Genomic DNA, 6,178 nt, shown 5'->3' on the forward strand with positions numbered 1-6,178 from the left:
AAAAATCACTTTCTAATTAGAAACTAATCTAAACTAATTAAACCTCATTATTCTAAGGTGAATGGAGCCTAAGAGTTCTCATGAGTGATGAGTGAGTAGTGCTAATGAACTCAAGTACAAATAGGTTACAAGATTGAAACTTGTACTCATAGAGGGACTTGAGATTTGTGCAAGTGCTTATATTTCATTACTTGAAATGTCCCCCTTTTATATGAGGAGGTACACTCTTGGGCTTGTACATCAATGTGGGATAATTATCAACCCTTCTCTCTAGCTCATATGTCACCTCAAATCTCAACAAATAGTTCAATCTAGTGGCCTAACATGCACTCCCTTTGTAGCATAAGAATTGGGCCCGATCCTTTCTTATGTGGATTCTATTTTGCTACTTAGAACTCTATGTGTTTTTGGTTTACATATTATGAGTGGATGTGTAGTCAATGTCACACCTCCAGGCATTTGCAAGGCATTAGAAGTCATAGAGAAGGCAATGTTTTGAAGCCACCAGTGCCCTCGAGCTGATGAAGTAGATAAGGAGAGGAGAGAGAGTTGAGTGACTAGAGTAACTTTGATGAAGGTAGGGTAACATGAGAGAGAGAGAGAGAGAGAGAGAGAGAGAGAGAGAGAGGGAGGAGGAGGTAGATTAACTAGGGATTATAATAAACAAATGAAATATAAATGTAAATATCTAATATTTCACCAAGCAATGCACAAACAAGTAGCCAGACCTCTTTCACTTCTCTCTCTCTCATGCTCTCATCTCTCACACTCCAATGCTCAAGCACATATGCTCTATTGCATCTAGAGGAGAAGTAAAAGTAGAATGAGAAGAAGAAGCTTAGCCCTAAACTAAAATCCCTACCCCAAGCTTCACATAGGTCTCTCACCCCTAAAAGAACTTAAAGTACTTAAAACCCAAAATTAAAGCATTAGGGACTCACAAGAGACACACCAATTGGATCCCCAAACTTGGGCTAGAGAGAGGATGGGGCCTCTATGCAATTGCACTTTATTATATAGAAAAAGGTGAGCTATCCCTATGACACATGGTATGCATAGGGAGCTACCATAAATTACAATGAACAAGATGTGGGCAAGCCCATCATCCCATAAACCATTCAACTGTGTGTACAAAATAACAGAAGGAAGTGCAAGGGTAAGATGTCTAAAAACTTAGTGAGAAAAAGTACTCTTGGATGCCCACCTACATAATGTGCAAAGCACCCAATATAAAATACAAGATGGTAAAAAGTGTAGGAGTTGAGATTACATCCGTCTTGACGTGTGAAGTTTGTTGGTCTAGTGGGTAAGTCCGTGTTCTTGCAACATGTAGGTGTCAGGTTTGATTTCCTTGTGTTTTAGTGTTACTAGCTCATAGGTTCCCTTTAAGAGGAGTTGCTATCTTCTTTTATGTGCTGCAAAATGTAACATGCGGATGCTCATCAGAAGAAATGGTAACGTCAATGCTCAGATTTCAGCAATCGTTCGTGATGAAGATAATGCACAACATAGAAGAAGATGTGCAAAAATAGAGAGAGAGAGAGAGAGAGAGAGAGAGGGAGGGAGAAGAGGACACAATATTGGGTTCCAAATACCCTCTGTAGGGCCCCCACCACAAATGGTGTATTTGTTTTATTAGAATGACGTAAATCTATAAATAAAGACTGGTTCTTGACCTGGACTTCTTCACCTTGGCTAAAGCACTTCCTCTTGGATGTCTTGGCCCTTGGAACATAGCAACCCTTTGTGAATAATGAGATAAATGATTGATTTCTAGTCTTGGGTATTTATACCCTTTCTATGAGCTGGTCATCTGGTTCTTAACTCTCTTCAAGACTTGGTCCCAACAAATAAATGCTTCTTTTAATCCTCATTTCGATGACTGGCCCATATGTGCTGCTGTCCAGCCACCTTTTGGGGTTGTCTCAGCCTGTGCCTATGGGCTAGCCCACAACCTACCCAAGCCATGAGGCTAGCCGACTAGGCTACCCAGGCCTCCTAACTTGGTCGACAAGCTAGCCAAGTCCTAAGGCTAAAGCCGCCTTGTTATCCAAGCCCCCATAGGGCTGGCCAATAGCATGCCCTCACCTCTCCCGGTTTTGGTGGGCAAGGCTTGGGGCCTTCTTGGCCCCTCGGGTGGAGATATCATATCTCCTTCCTAGGGTAGCCCTAAGGACTGGCCCCGTCTACATGCATCCTACATGCTTCTATAGATGCCTGACATCTGGTTGCAAACCAAACACTCAAGTCATCTAACATCATTCCAAAGGGAGACTCGTAAGAACTCGCATTGCTTCATGTGCAGGACAATGCACACCTTGCTAGAACCCTAGCTGCTGACGCATCCCAGACTAGGCTCACATGGGACCTATTTCCACTCTAGGTCCTGCACCTTCTTATTTAGATATGTCTACGTGGCATCCAAGTGTGCCAGATGCACGTGACATCCCCTTCTGCTTGACTTGCATAGTCTCCAAGTAGTCCGTCAATAAAGCCGGATATTCATCGAAGAATTCTTTGTCAAGCCAAACCACTTTGTGTTAATTTTGCAGCAATGCGATTAGCTATGGTGGATCAAATGCAAGGATCAACATGATTAACAAGTAATTAGAAGGTGATTAAGGTGAGATTAGTGCACAATTAATCTAATAGCTTAATGTAGGCATGGATACTAAAAAACCAGTAAGTTCTCATTAGGCCAATGCCTCAATTTATAGATTTTACATCCGCAAGATGCCAAGCATCTAATCCCATCGATTTCTCCTTGATTTGTGCCACCTCTCCTACATCTCGAGGAACCTTTTCCTAGAATCTGTCCACACCCCTATATTCACTCATGCTACCCTTGATTCTCTCATTTCGAGGAACCTTTTCCTAGAATCTTTCCACACCCCTATATTCACTCATGCTACCCTTGATTCTCTCATTTCAGTATATTCTTCTCACCTTTTCATTGTTGCTACCCACTCAATTATAGACTCCCTTTTATAGTCTCTAGCTAAGAGCTTGTTCCTGCACACACCCATTCACTTGCATATTTCAACACCTGGCCTCAAGTGGATAATTATAGCACACCTCGACCCTATACCAAGTTTCCCTCTTACTTGGTAGCCCACGATCAGTGCCTCAAGTCCCTAACTCATAGTCCTTGACACTCTCTCTCTATGTGTCCAAGGCTACTACAAGTGCCCGTAACTTTGACTAAAGTGCTCACACATACATCTACCACATGGCCTACATCATCATCTGTGGCTCAAAGGTGGTTTTACTCTATTGGGGCAGGTTATATTGGGTTGTGGGGTTTCTCTCTCTTTCTCTCTCAGAAAAGATGTTCTGACTCCTCTACCTTAGGAGTCTCTCCATGAAGTTTGTCGATGCCAATCCTTCCTCATTTGGTTTGGTGTAACAGTCTCTAGCCATGTGTCCTTGCTTCCCACAATTGTGGCAAGTGAAGGTCCTTCCTCCTCCCCTACCTCTTCCTCGTCCTCGTTCTCGTGTGAAGCCTCCTCGGGTGTAGAATACTTTCTCCTCTCTAGTTGTTGGGTTCAATCCTTTCTTCTCTTTGACCTTGTTCTCTTGCTCTAGTAGAGCTCCTTCTATCTCTTGCTCTAGTAGAGCTCTAGTAGAGATCCTTCTATCTCTTGTAGCTTCAAATCTAGTACATTCTTTCAGGTTGCCACAATGCTCTCATCATACTCTCCCTTGTCCACACTCTTTAGAAGCACTGCTGTGCCTCGTCAACTTCTACTTTCTTCCCAATGGCTGCAAGTTGTTGCTTGATACTTCTGTATTTGTTCAAGTGTGTGGTTAGATGTTCACTTTCCTTCATGTCAAGTTTGTAGAATTGCATTAGCAGATTTATCTTTGAATTCTTTGCTTGAGTGCCAAATAATTTGTTAAGTTCATCCCATGCATCTTTAGCTTGTTGTATCCCTGCAATGTGGTGAATGATTTCATCATTTAAGCTAAGTACAATGAGTCCTAATGCTTTCTCATTTCTACTTTTCTACTCATTCTCCTCTGGACATTCATCTTTCCCTCAACTAGCCCCCATAGATTCTTCCTCATGAGTAAATACATGGTTTTTGTTTGCCATCATGTATGGAATTGCTCCCCGTTGAACTTAGCTACTTCTTGTGCAATGTTTATGATAATGTGAAGGGAGTCTTACCTCTTGATCCAATTCAAGGTTCAAGGGCAGTGTCTACCCTTTTACAACTCCAATTTGGTGTTAAATGATGATTACAACAGGTTTACAAGCATGAATACACCAAAAATTTACGTAAAGCCAAGGATAGTTGGTTTGTACTGGATGGTTGGGACATCAAACCAACTTCAAATTGCAATATAGGGTGATAGAGATCTGTATTAGAATTTTGAACCATCAATTGTGTCAAAATTTAGTGATTAGTGTTAATTAATCACTAATTAGTGAGATTAATCTCCCTATTTTTTGTGCAAAAAATAGAGTGTACGGGGAGGCTAAATCTAGCACCTTAGAGTTCAAATGAGATCAAATACTTTCAAAGGCATCAATATTAGTTAGTCTAGTAGAGTATCAACCCTAAAAACAAAAGATTTGACCAAACATTGAATGCTTAATCTCAGTTTTATCATCTCAGTTTTACCAAAGTCACTTTGCAGATTTGATCCAGAGCTTGATGCCAGTTCTCCTTGACAAATTTTTAAAATTTGAGGTCATATGCTTGTAGAGAACCCTTGAAAACCCCTGGGGCTGAGAGGAATTAAACTAATTCCATTTGTGGAGGAGTAGATCTTCAATTTACTTCAGAAAAATGACACTTGCAAATTCATGAAAATTGACAGCTCCTTTCACAGTGATTCATCGAATTGGTGTTGTAGGCCGATGTATGGGGGTTGTGCCTAGGTGTGGCTAAGAGCTTTTTAGCTAATGTAAAGGCTGGAGGGAGATCAAGTCCCCTCCACTAGCTGGGGGTGTAGAAGTTTAGTTGAAAAGGGACTAAAATAAGGATTAATTCCTAATCATGATTAGCAAGGTGATTAGGCTTAAAAATTAGCTGAATCCTAAGCTATGGCTTTGATACCATGTTAATTTTGCAACAATGTGATGAGCTATGGTGGATCAAATGCAAGTATCAACATGATTAGCATTAGAAGGTGATTAAGGTGAGATTAGTGCACAATTAATCTAATAGCTTAATGTAGGCATGGATACTCAAAAACTAGTAAGTTCTCATTAGGCCAATGCCTCAATTTATAGATTTTACATCCACAAGATGTCAAGCATCTAATCCCACTGATTTCTCCTTGATTTGTGCCACCTCCCCTACATCTGAGGGCACCTTTTCCTAGAATCTTTCCACACCCTTATATTCACTCATGCTACCCTTGATTCTCTCATTCAGTAGATTCTTCTCACCTTTTCACTGCTTACCCACTCAATTACAGACTCCCTTTTGTAGTCTCTAGCTAAGAGCTTGTTCCCGCACACACCCATTCACTTGCATATTTCAACACTTTGTGAGTCCCTCGGTTCTGAAACTTTGTGAGGAACTATCTTTTTCTTTGATTGGGGCCACGCTTAAAGTAGTGCAAAAGGATCTATTATGGAACCATCACTTCAGCTTCATCAACTATATCTAGTACCACTTGATCTTTTGCGCTGTTGAAGGGATTGGACCTGCGTATGGTTTTAGCAGCCAACTGACATGGAACACATCATGCATAGTCGTTCTCAGAGGTAGCTTTAACTTTATTGAGACTTCATTGATCTCTCTCTGGATAATAGTAAATGGTCCAAAGCCCCTGGACGATAACTTTGGGCATCGCTTGCCCACCTGTTTCAGTCTTTGTTTCATAATCTGAAGATAAACCCAATCTCCTTCTGAGAACTTCACATCTCTTTGGTCTTTGTTGTCCTGTCGAGTGTAGGCCTCTTGTGCTTTAGCCAACTTGTCTTTTAACTGATTCCAAAATCTTTTGGTAAGACTCCGTCATTCTGTTCACTTTGAGTACTGAAGACGAGGTTCTGGTCAATAGCGTGACTAGAATGGTCTTCTAAACGCTGCTTCATACGGAGTCCTACAAATAGCTAAACTAAAGATAATGAATCTATCAAAATTGCTTGAACTAAAGGTAAATATGATTACCACTTACCTTATTGATCGTGGACACAACACTTCAGCACATCAAAGGC

The sequence above is a fragment of the Cibotium barometz genome, chromosome 3 (genome assembly GCF_041138505.1).
Source record: "Cibotium barometz isolate CiBa-2024 chromosome 3, ASM4113850v1, whole genome shotgun sequence".
NCBI classification, from domain to species: domain Eukaryota; kingdom Viridiplantae; phylum Streptophyta; class Polypodiopsida; order Cyatheales; family Cibotiaceae; genus Cibotium; species Cibotium barometz.